Source organism: Phalangium opilio, unplaced genomic scaffold (assembly GCF_054372755.1).
Source record: "Phalangium opilio isolate 3A_F unplaced genomic scaffold, DU_Popi_V2 ptg000019l_1, whole genome shotgun sequence".
Classification (NCBI taxonomy): domain Eukaryota; kingdom Metazoa; phylum Arthropoda; class Arachnida; order Opiliones; family Phalangiidae; genus Phalangium; species Phalangium opilio.
The window spans coordinates 2,066,021-2,075,622 of record NW_028324152.1 but is presented as its reverse complement, the minus strand read 5'-3'; the positions used below and the strand labels follow the sequence as shown (position 1 = coordinate 2,075,622).

The window sequence follows — 9,602 nt, the reverse complement described above, 5'->3', positions numbered from 1 at the left end:
CATTCATGTCGCTTCAAAGCAAGGGCTCCGTGGCTTAGTGGTTAAAGCGCCTGTCTATTAAACAGGAGATCATGAGTTCGAGTCTCGTCGGAGCCTCGCTGTTATGTTACTTGAACTAGATTTCGTAGCTATTAAATTTTGAAAAATTAAAACATTAGGGTAAAAATTCCGATGAGTTAATTTAGTTAAATTACTGGAATATAGCTATTAAATTTTGAAAAATTAAAAATAATAGTTGATTTAGATATGCATATATGCAAACAATAGTGTAAAAGTTACGTTGAGATAATTTAGTTAATTTACTGAAATATTCTGCATTCATATCGCTTCAAAGCAAGGGCTCCGTGGCTTAGTGGTTAAAGCGCCTGTCTAGTAAACAGGAGATCATGTGTTCGATTCTCGTCGGAGCCTTGCTGTTATGTTACTTGACCTAGATTTCGTAGCTATTAAATTTTGAAAAATTAAAACAATAGGGCAAAAATTCCCATGAGATAATTTAGTTAATTTACTGAAATATTCTGCATTCATATCGCTTCAAACCAAGGGCTCCGTGGCTTAGTGGTTAAAGCGCCTGTCTTGTAAACAGGAGATCATGTGTTCGATTCTCGTCGGAGCTTAGCTGTTATATTACTTGACCTAGATTTCGTAGATATTAAATTTTGAAAAATTAAAAATTATAGTTGATTTAGATATGCATATATGCAAACAATAGGGTAAAAATTCCGATGAGTTAATTTAGTTAAATTACTGGAATATTCAGCATTCATGTCGCTTCAAAGCGAGGGCTCCGTGGCTTAGTGATTAAAGCGCCTGTCTAGTAAACAGGAGATCATGAGTTCGATTCTCGTCGAGGCCTTGCTGTTATGTTACTTGAACTAGATTTCGTAGCTATATAATTTTGAAAAATTAAAATAATAGGGCAAAAGTTCCCATGAGATAATTTAGTTAATTTACTGAAATATTCTGCATTCATATCGCTTCAAAGCAAGGGCTCCGTGGCTTAGTGGTTAAAGCGCCTGTCTCGTAAACAGGAGATCATGAGTTCGATTCTCGTCGGAGCCTCGCTGTTATGTTACTTGAACTAGATTTCGTAGCTATATAATTTTGAAAAATTAAAATAATAGGGCAAAAGTTCCCATGAGATAATTTAGTTAATTTACTGAAATATTCTGCATTCATATCGCTGCAAAGCAAGGGCTCCGTGGCTTAGTGGTTAAAGCGCCAGTCTTGTAAACAGGAAATCATGTGTTCGATTCTCGTCGGAGCCTTGCTGTTATATTACTTGAACTAGATTTCGAAGCTATTAAATTTTGAAAAATTAAAAATAATAGTTGATTTAGATATGCATATATGCAAACAATAGTGAAAAAGTTCCCATGAGATAATTTAGTTAATTTACTGAAATATTCAGCATTCATATCGCTTCAAAGCAAGGGCTCCGTGGCTTAGTGGTTAAAGCGCCTGTCTAGTAAACAGGAGATCATGAGTTCGGTTCTCGTCAGAGCCTTGCTGTTATGTTACTTGACCTAGATTTCGTAGCTATTAAATTTTGAAAAATTAAAAATTATAGTTGATTTAGATATGCATATATGCAAACAATAGTGTAAAAGTTCCCATGAGATAATTTAGTTAATTTACTGAAATATTCAGCATTCATATCGCTTCAAAGCAAGGGCTCCGTGGCTTAGTGGTTAAAGCGCCTGTCTAGTAAACAGGAGATCATGAGTCCGATTTTCGTCGGAGCCTTGCTGTTATGTTACTTGACCTAGATTTCGTAGCTATTAAATTTTGAAAAATTAAAACAATAGGGTAAAAATTCCGAGGAGTTAATTTAGTTAAATTACTGGAATATTCAGTGTTCATCTCGCTTCTTAGCAAGGGCTCCGTGGCTTAGTGGTTAAAGCGCCTGTCTAGTAAACAGGAGATCATGAGTTCGATTCTCGTCGGAGCCTCGCTGTTATGTTACTTGAACTAGATTTCGTAGCTATATAATTTTGAAAAATTAAAATAATAGGGCAAAAGTTCCCATGAGATAATTTAGTTAATTTACCGAAATATTCTGCATTCATATCGCTTCAAACCGAGGGCTCCTTGGCTTAGTGGTTAAATCGCCTGTCTTGTAAACAAGAGATCATGTGTTCGATTCTCGTCGGAGCCTAGCTGTTATATTACTTGAACTAGATATCGAAGCTATTAAATTTTGAAAAATTAAAACAATAGGGTAAAAATTCCGATGAGTTAATTTAGTTAAATTACTGGAATATTCAGCATTCATGTCGCTTCAAAGCAAGGGCGCCGTGGCTTAGTGCTTAAAGCGCCTGTCTAGTAAACAGGAGATCATGAGTTCGATTCTCGTCGGAGCCCCGCTGTTATGTTGATTGAACTAGATTTCGAAGCTATTAAATTTTGAAAAATTAAAAATAATAGTTGATTTAGATATGCATATAAGCAAACAATAGCGTAAAAGTTCCGATGTGATAATTTAGTTAATTTACTGAAATATTCAGCATTCATATCGCTTCAAAGCAAGGGCTCCGTGACTTAGTGGTTAAAGCGCCTGTCTTGTAAACAGTAGATCATGAGTTCGATTCTCGTCGGAGCCTCGCTGTTATGTTACTTGAACTAGATTTCGTAGCTATATAATTTTGAAAAATTAAAATAATAGGGCAAAAGTTCCCATGAGATAATTTAGTTAATTTACTGAAATATTCTGCATTCATATCGCTTCAAAGCAAGGGCTCCGTGGCTTAGTGGTTAAAGCGCCAGTCTTGCAAACAGGAGATCATGTGTTCGATTCTCGTCGGAGCGTTGCTTTTATATTACTTGAACTAGATTTCGAAGCTATTAAATTTTGAAAAATTAAAAATAATAGGGCAAAAGTTCCCATGAGATAATTTAGTTAATTTTCTGAAATATTCTGCATTCATATCGCTTCGAAGCAAGGGCTCCGTGGCTTAGTGGTTAAAGCGCCTGTCTAGTAAACAGGAGATCATGAGTTCGATTCTCGTCGGAGCCTCGCTGTTATGTTACTTGAACTAGATTTCGTAGCTATATAATTTTGAAAAATTAAAATAATAGGGCAAAAGTTCCCATGAGATAATTTAGTTAATTTACTGAAATATTCTGCATTCATATCGCTTCAAAGCAAGGACTCCGTGGCTTAGTGGTTAAAGCGCCAGTCTTGTAAACAGTAGATCATGTGTTCGATTCTCGTCGGAGCCTTGCTGTTATATTACTTGAACTAGATTTCGAAGCTATTAAATTTTGAAAAATTAAAAATAATAGTTGATTTAGATATGCATATATGCAAACAATAGTGAAAAAGTTCCCATGAGATAATTTAGTTAATTTACTGAAATTTTCAGCATTCATATCGCTTCAAAGCAAGGGCTCCGTGGCTTAGTGGTTAAAGCGCCTGTCTAGTAAACAGGAGATCATGAGTTCGAATCTCGTCGGAGCCTTGCTGTTATGTTACTTGACCTAGATTTCGTAGCTATTAATTTTGAAAAATTAAAACAATAGGGTAAAAATTCCGATGAGTTAATTTAGTTAAATTACTGGAATATTCAGCATTCATGTCGCTTCAAAGCGAGGGCTCCGTGGCTTAGTGATTAAAGCGCCTGTCTAGTAAACAGGAGATCATGAGTTCGATTCTCGTCGGAGCCCCGCTGTTATGTTGATTGAACTAGATTTCGAAGCTATTAAATTTTGAAAAATTAAAAATAATAGTTGATTTAGATATGCATATATGCAAACAATAGTGTTAAAGTTCTCATGAGATAATTTAGTTAATTTACTGAAATATTCAGCATTCATGTCGCTTCAAAGCAAGGGCTCCGTGGCTTAGTGGTTAAAGCGCCTGTCTTGTAAACAGGAGATCATGAGTTCGATTCTCGTCATAGCCTCGCTGTTATGTTACTTGAACTAGATTTCGTAGCTATTAAATTTTGAAAAATTAAAACAATAGGGTAAAAATTCCGATGAGTTAATTTAGTTAAATTACTGGAATATTCAGCATTCATGTCGCTTCAAAGCGAGGGCTCCGTGGCTTAGTGATTAAAGCGCCTGTCTAGTAAACAGGAGATCATGAGTTCGATTCTCGTCGAAGCCTCGCTGTTATGTTTCTTGAACTAGATTTCGTAGCTATATAATTTTGAAAAATTAAAATAATAGGGCAAAAGTTCCCATGAGAAAATTTAGTTAATTTACTGAAATATTCTGCATTCATATCGCTTCAAAGCAAGGGCTCCGTGGCTTAGTGGTTAAAGCGCCTGTCTAGTAAACAGGAGATCATGAGTTCGATTCTCGTCGGAGCCTCGCTGTTATGTTACTTGAACTAGATTTCGTAGCTATATAATTTTGAAAAATTAAAATAATAGGGCAAAAGTTCCCATGAGATAATTTAGTTAATTTACTGAAATATTCTGCATTTATATCGCTGCAAAGCAAGGGCTCCGTGGCTTAGTGGTTAAAGCGCCAGTCTTGTAAACAGGAGATCATGTGTTCGATTCTCGTCGGAGCCTTGCTGTTATATTACTTGAACTAGATTTCGAAGCTATTAAATTTTGAAAAATTAAAAATAATAGTTGATTTAGATATGCATATATGCAAACAATAGTGAAAAAGTTCCCATGAGATAATTTAGTTAATTTACTGAAATTTTCAGCATTCATATCGCTTCAAAGCAAGGGCTCCGTGGCTTAGTGGTTAAAGCGCCTGTCTAGTAAACAGGAGATCATGAGTTCGAATCTCGTCGGAGCCTTGCTGTTATGTTACTTGACCTAGATTTCGTAGCTATTAAATTTTGAAAAATTAAAACAATAGGGTAAAAATTCCGATGAGTTAATTTAGTTAAATTACTGGAATATTCAGCATTCATGTCGCTTCAAAGCAAGGGCTCCGAGGCTTAGTGGTTAAAGCGCCTGTCTAGTAAACAGGAGATCATGAGTTCGATTCTCGTCGGAGCCCCGCTGTTATGTTGATTGAACTAGATTTCGAAGCTATTAAATTTTGAAAAATTAAAAATAATAGTTGATTTAGATATGCATATATGCAAACAATAGTGTTAAAGTTCTCATGAGATAATTTAGTTAATTTACTGAAATATTCAGCATTCATGTCGCTTCAAAGCAAGGGCTCCGTGGCTTAGTGGTTAAAGCGCCTGTCTTGTAAACAGGAGATCATGAGTTCGATTCTCGTCATAGCCTCGCTGTTATGTTACTTGAACTAGATTTCGTAGCTATTAAATTTTGAAAAATTAAAACAATAGGGTAAAAATTCCGATGAGTTAATTTAGTTAAATTACTGGAATATTCAGCATTCATGTCGCTTCAAAGCGAGGGCTCCGTGGCTTAGTGATTAAAGCGCCTGTCTAGTAAACAGGAGATCATGAGTTCGATTCTCGTCGAAGCCTCGCTGTTATGTTTCTTGAACTAGATTTCGTAGCTATATAATTTTGAAAAATTAAAATAATAGGGCAAAAGTTCCCATGAGAAAATTTAGTTAATTTACTGAAATATTCTGCATTCATATCGCTTCAAAGCAAGGGCTCCGTGGCTTAGTGGTTAAAGCGCCTGTCTAGTAAACAGGAGATCATGAGTTCGATTCTCGTCGGAGCCTCGCTGTTATGTTACTTGAACTAGATTTCGTAGCTATATAATTTTGAAAAATTAAAATAATAGGGCAAAAGTTCCCATGAGATAATTTAGTTAATTTACTGAAATATTCTGCATTTATATCGCTGCAAAGCAAGGGCTCCGTGGCTTAGTGGTTAAAGCGTCAGTCTTGTAAACAGGAGATCATGTGTTCGATTCTCGTCGGAGCCTTGCTGTTATATTACTTGAACTAGATTTCGAAGCTATTAAAATTTGAAAAATTAAAATAATAGGCAAAAGTTCCCATGAGATAATTTAGTTAATTTACTGAAATATTCTGCTTTTATATCGCTGCAAAGCAAGGGCTCCGTGGCTTAGTGGTTAAAGCGTCAGTCTTGTAAACAGGAGATCATGAGTTCGAATCTCGTCGGAGCCTTGCTGTTATGTTGATTGAACTAGATTTCGAAGCTATTAAATTTTGAAAAATTAAAACAATAGGGTAAAAATTCCGATGAGTTAATTTAGATAAATTACTGGAATATTCAGCATTCATGTCGCTTCAAAGCAAGGACGCCGTGGCTTAGGTGTTAAAGCGCCTGTCTAGTAAACAGGAGATCATGAGTTCGATTCTCGTCGGAGCCCCGCTGTTATGTTGATTGAACTAGATTTCGAAGCTATTAAATTTTGAAAAATTAAAAAATAATAGTTGATTTAGATACGCATATAAGCAAACAATAGTGTAAAAGTTCCGATGTGATAATTTAGTTAATTTACTGAAATATTCAGCATTCATATCGCTTCAAAGCAAGGGCTCCGTGGCTTAGTGGTTAAAGCGCCTGTCTTGTAAACAGGAGATCATGAGTTCGATTCTCGTCGGAGCCTCGCTGTTATGTTACTTGAACTAGATTTCGTAGCTATATAATTTTGAAAAATTAAAATAATAGAACAAAAGGTCCCATGAGATAATTTAGTTAATTTACTGAAATATTCTGCATTCATATCGCTTCAAAGCAAGGGCTCCGTGGCTTAGTGGTTAAAGCGCCAGTCTTGTAAACAGGAGATCATGTGTTCGATTCTCGTCGGAGCCTTGCTGTTATATTACTTGAACTAGATTTCGAAGCTATTAAATTTTGAAAAATTAAAAATAATAGGGCAAAAGTTCCCATGAGATAATTTAGTTAATTTACTGAAATATTCTGCATTCATATCGCTTCAAAGCAAGGGCTCCGTGGCTTAGTGGTTAAAGCGCCTGTCTAGTAAACAGGAGATCATGAGTTCGATTCTCGTCGGAGCCTCGCTGTTATGTTACTTGAACTAGATTTCGTAGCTATATAATTTTGAAAAATTAAAATAATAGGGCAAAAGTTCCCATGAGATAATTTAGTTAATTTACTGAAATATTCTGCATTCATATCGCTGCAAAGCAAGGGCTCCGTGGCTTAGTGGTTAAAGCGCCAGTCTTGTAAACAGGAGATCATGTGTTCGATTCTCGTCGGAGCCTTGCTGTTATATTACTTGACCTAGATTTCGTAGCTATTAAATTTTTAAAAATTAAAAATAATAGTTGATTTAGATATGCATATATGCAAACAATAGTGAAAAAGTTCCCATGAGATAATTTAGTTAATTTACTGAAATATTCAGCATTCATATCGCTTCAAAGCAAGGGCTCCGTGGCTTAGTGGTTAAAGCGCCTGTCTAGTAAACAGGAGATCATGAGTTCGATTCTCGTCGGAGCCTTGCTGTTATGTTACTTGACCTAGATTTCGTAGCTATTAAATTTTGAAAAATTAAAACAATAGGGTAAAAATTTCGATGAGTTAATTTAGATAAATTACTGGAATATTCAGCATTCATGTCGCTTCAAAGCAAGGGCGCCGTGGCTTAGTGGTTAAAGCGCCTGTCTAGTAAACAGGAGATCATGAGTTCGATTCTCGTCGGAGCCCCGCTGTTATGTTGATTGAACTAGATTTCGAAGCTATTAAATTTTGAAAAATTAAAAAATAATAGTTGATTTAGATATGCATATAAGCAAACAATAGTGTAAAAGTTCCGATGTGATAATTTAGTTAATTTACTGAAATATTCAGCATTCATATCGCTTCAAAGCAAGGGCTCCGTGGCTTAGTGGTTAAAGCGCCTGTCTTGTAAACAGGAGATCATAGTTCGATTCTCGTCGAAGCCTCGCTGTTATGTTTCTTGAACTAGATTTCGTAGCTATATAATTTTGAAAAATTAAAATAATAGGGCAAAAGTTCCCATGAGAAAATTTAGTTAATTTACTGAAATATTCTGCATTCATATCGCTTCAAAGCAAGGGCTCCGTGGCTTAGTGGTTAAAGCGCCTGTCTAGTAAACAGGAGATCATGAGTTCGATTCTCGACGGAGCCTCGCTGTTATGTTACTTGAACTAGATTTCGTAGCTATATAATTTTGAAAAATTAAAATAATAGGGCAAAAGTTCCCATGAGATAATTTAGTTAATTTACTGAAATATTCTGCATTTATATCGCTGCAAAGCAAGGGCTCCGTGGCTTAGTGGTTAAAGCGTCAGTCTTGTAAACAGGAGATCATGTGTTCGATTCTCGTCGGAGCCTTGCTGTTATATTACTTGAACTAGATTTCGAAGCTATTAAAATTTGAAAAATTAAAATAATAGGGCAAAAGTTCCCATGAGATAATTTAGTTAATTTACTGAAATATTCTGCATTCATATCGCTTCAAAGCAAGGGCTCCGTGGCTTAGTGGTTAAAGCGCCAGTCTTGTAAACAGGAGATCATGTGTTCGATTCTCGTCGGAGCCTTGCTGTTATATTACTTGAACTAGATTTCGAAGCTATTACATTTTGAAAAATTAAAAATAATAGTTGATTTAGATATGCATATATGCAAACAATAGTGAAAAAGTTCCCATGAGATAATTTAGTTAATTTACTGAAATATTCAGCATTCATATCGCTTCAAAGCAAGGGCTCCGTGGCTTAGTGGTTAAAGCGCCTGTCTAGTAAACAGGAGATCATGAGTTCGAATCTCGTCGGAGCCTTGCTGTTATGTTGATTGAACTAGATTTCGAAGCTATTAAATTTTGAAAAATTAAAACAATAGGGTAAAAATTCCGATGAGTTGATTTAGATAAATTACTGGAATATTCAGCATTCATGTCGCTTCAAAGCAAGGACGCCGTGGCTTAGGTGTTAAAGCGCCTGTCTAGTAAACAGGAGATCATGAGTTCGATTCTCGTCGGAGCCCCGCTGTTATGTTGATTGAACTAGATTTCGAAGCTATTAAATTTTGAAAAATTAAAAAATAATAGTTGATTTAGATACGCATATAAGCAAACAATAGTGTAAAAGTTCCGATGTGATAATTTAGTTAATTTACTGAAATATTCAGCATTCATATCGCTTCAAAGCAAGGGCTCCGTGGCCTAGTGGTTAAAGCGCCTGTCTTGTAAACAGGAGATCATGAGTTCGATTCTCGTCGGAGCCTCGCTGTTATGTTACTTGAACTAGATTTCGTAGCTATATAATTTTGAAAAATTAAAATAATAGAACAAAAGGTCCCATGAGATAATTTAGTTAATTTACTGAAATATTCTGCATTCATATCGCTTCAAAGCAAGGGCTCCGTGGCTTAGTGGTTAAAGCGCCAGTCTTGTAAACAGGAGATCATGTGTTCGATTCTCGTCGGAGCCTTGCTGTTATATTACTTGAACTAGATTTCGAAGCTATTAAATTTTGAAAAATTAAAAATAATAGGGCAAAAGTTCCCATGAGATAATTTAGTTAATTTACTGAAATATTCTGCATTCATATCGCTTCAAAGCAAGGGCTCCGTGGCTTAGTGGTTAAAGCGCCTGTCTAGTAAACAGGAGATCATGAGTTCGATTCTCGTCGGAGCCTCGCTGTTATGTTACTTGAACTAGATTTCGTAGCTATATAATTTTGAAAAATTAAAATAATAGGGCAAAAGTTCCCATGAGATAATTTAGTTAATTTACTGAAATATT

At 35.6% G+C, this 9,602-nt stretch overlaps 24 non-coding genes across 24 annotated transcripts; all 24 read left to right on the top strand.

Moving 5' to 3' along the window:
• Positions 1 to 23: 23 nt before the first annotated feature.
• On the top strand, positions 24 to 96 carry TRNAN-AUU (transfer RNA asparagine (anticodon AUU)). The gene has a single exon. It is a non-coding gene; the product is annotated as a tRNA-Asn (tRNA).
• A 448-nt stretch (positions 97 to 544) lies between these two features.
• TRNAT-UGU (transfer RNA threonine (anticodon UGU)) lies at positions 545 to 617 on the top strand. The gene has a single exon. It is a non-coding gene; the product is annotated as a tRNA-Thr (tRNA).
• A 372-nt stretch (positions 618 to 989) lies between these two features.
• On the top strand, positions 990 to 1,062 carry TRNAT-CGU (transfer RNA threonine (anticodon CGU)). The gene has a single exon. It is a non-coding gene; the product is annotated as a tRNA-Thr (tRNA).
• Positions 1,063 to 1,879: 817 nt separating this feature from the next.
• Positions 1,880 to 1,952, top strand: TRNAT-AGU (transfer RNA threonine (anticodon AGU)). Its single transcript has one exon. It is a non-coding gene; the product is annotated as a tRNA-Thr (tRNA).
• Positions 1,953 to 2,943: 991 nt separating this feature from the next.
• Positions 2,944 to 3,016, top strand: TRNAT-AGU (transfer RNA threonine (anticodon AGU)). The gene has a single exon. It is a non-coding gene; the product is annotated as a tRNA-Thr (tRNA).
• A 372-nt stretch (positions 3,017 to 3,388) lies between these two features.
• Positions 3,389 to 3,461, top strand: TRNAT-AGU (transfer RNA threonine (anticodon AGU)). The gene has a single exon. It is a non-coding gene; the product is annotated as a tRNA-Thr (tRNA).
• Positions 3,462 to 3,832: 371 nt separating this feature from the next.
• TRNAT-UGU (transfer RNA threonine (anticodon UGU)) lies at positions 3,833 to 3,905 on the top strand. The gene has a single exon. It is a non-coding gene; the product is annotated as a tRNA-Thr (tRNA).
• Positions 3,906 to 4,244: 339 nt separating this feature from the next.
• TRNAT-AGU (transfer RNA threonine (anticodon AGU)) lies at positions 4,245 to 4,317 on the top strand. Its single transcript has one exon. It is a non-coding gene; the product is annotated as a tRNA-Thr (tRNA).
• A 133-nt stretch (positions 4,318 to 4,450) lies between these two features.
• On the top strand, positions 4,451 to 4,523 carry TRNAT-UGU (transfer RNA threonine (anticodon UGU)). The gene has a single exon. It is a non-coding gene; the product is annotated as a tRNA-Thr (tRNA).
• Positions 4,524 to 4,689: 166 nt separating this feature from the next.
• Positions 4,690 to 4,762, top strand: TRNAT-AGU (transfer RNA threonine (anticodon AGU)). Its single transcript has one exon. It is a non-coding gene; the product is annotated as a tRNA-Thr (tRNA).
• A 372-nt stretch (positions 4,763 to 5,134) lies between these two features.
• On the top strand, positions 5,135 to 5,207 carry TRNAT-UGU (transfer RNA threonine (anticodon UGU)). Its single transcript has one exon. It is a non-coding gene; the product is annotated as a tRNA-Thr (tRNA).
• A 339-nt stretch (positions 5,208 to 5,546) lies between these two features.
• On the top strand, positions 5,547 to 5,619 carry TRNAT-AGU (transfer RNA threonine (anticodon AGU)). Its single transcript has one exon. It is a non-coding gene; the product is annotated as a tRNA-Thr (tRNA).
• Positions 5,620 to 5,957: 338 nt separating this feature from the next.
• Positions 5,958 to 6,030, top strand: TRNAT-UGU (transfer RNA threonine (anticodon UGU)). The gene has a single exon. It is a non-coding gene; the product is annotated as a tRNA-Thr (tRNA).
• A 373-nt stretch (positions 6,031 to 6,403) lies between these two features.
• On the top strand, positions 6,404 to 6,476 carry TRNAT-UGU (transfer RNA threonine (anticodon UGU)). Its single transcript has one exon. It is a non-coding gene; the product is annotated as a tRNA-Thr (tRNA).
• A 133-nt stretch (positions 6,477 to 6,609) lies between these two features.
• Positions 6,610 to 6,682, top strand: TRNAT-UGU (transfer RNA threonine (anticodon UGU)). The gene has a single exon. It is a non-coding gene; the product is annotated as a tRNA-Thr (tRNA).
• Positions 6,683 to 6,816: 134 nt separating this feature from the next.
• On the top strand, positions 6,817 to 6,889 carry TRNAT-AGU (transfer RNA threonine (anticodon AGU)). The gene has a single exon. It is a non-coding gene; the product is annotated as a tRNA-Thr (tRNA).
• Positions 6,890 to 7,022: 133 nt separating this feature from the next.
• TRNAT-UGU (transfer RNA threonine (anticodon UGU)) lies at positions 7,023 to 7,095 on the top strand. Its single transcript has one exon. It is a non-coding gene; the product is annotated as a tRNA-Thr (tRNA).
• A 166-nt stretch (positions 7,096 to 7,261) lies between these two features.
• TRNAT-AGU (transfer RNA threonine (anticodon AGU)) lies at positions 7,262 to 7,334 on the top strand. Its single transcript has one exon. It is a non-coding gene; the product is annotated as a tRNA-Thr (tRNA).
• Positions 7,335 to 7,912: 578 nt separating this feature from the next.
• Positions 7,913 to 7,985, top strand: TRNAT-AGU (transfer RNA threonine (anticodon AGU)). The gene has a single exon. It is a non-coding gene; the product is annotated as a tRNA-Thr (tRNA).
• Positions 7,986 to 8,324: 339 nt separating this feature from the next.
• Positions 8,325 to 8,397, top strand: TRNAT-UGU (transfer RNA threonine (anticodon UGU)). The gene has a single exon. It is a non-coding gene; the product is annotated as a tRNA-Thr (tRNA).
• A 166-nt stretch (positions 8,398 to 8,563) lies between these two features.
• On the top strand, positions 8,564 to 8,636 carry TRNAT-AGU (transfer RNA threonine (anticodon AGU)). Its single transcript has one exon. It is a non-coding gene; the product is annotated as a tRNA-Thr (tRNA).
• Positions 8,637 to 9,009: 373 nt separating this feature from the next.
• On the top strand, positions 9,010 to 9,082 carry TRNAT-UGU (transfer RNA threonine (anticodon UGU)). The gene has a single exon. It is a non-coding gene; the product is annotated as a tRNA-Thr (tRNA).
• Positions 9,083 to 9,215: 133 nt separating this feature from the next.
• TRNAT-UGU (transfer RNA threonine (anticodon UGU)) lies at positions 9,216 to 9,288 on the top strand. The gene has a single exon. It is a non-coding gene; the product is annotated as a tRNA-Thr (tRNA).
• A 134-nt stretch (positions 9,289 to 9,422) lies between these two features.
• TRNAT-AGU (transfer RNA threonine (anticodon AGU)) lies at positions 9,423 to 9,495 on the top strand. The gene has a single exon. It is a non-coding gene; the product is annotated as a tRNA-Thr (tRNA).
• Positions 9,496 to 9,602: the final 107 nt, after the last annotated feature.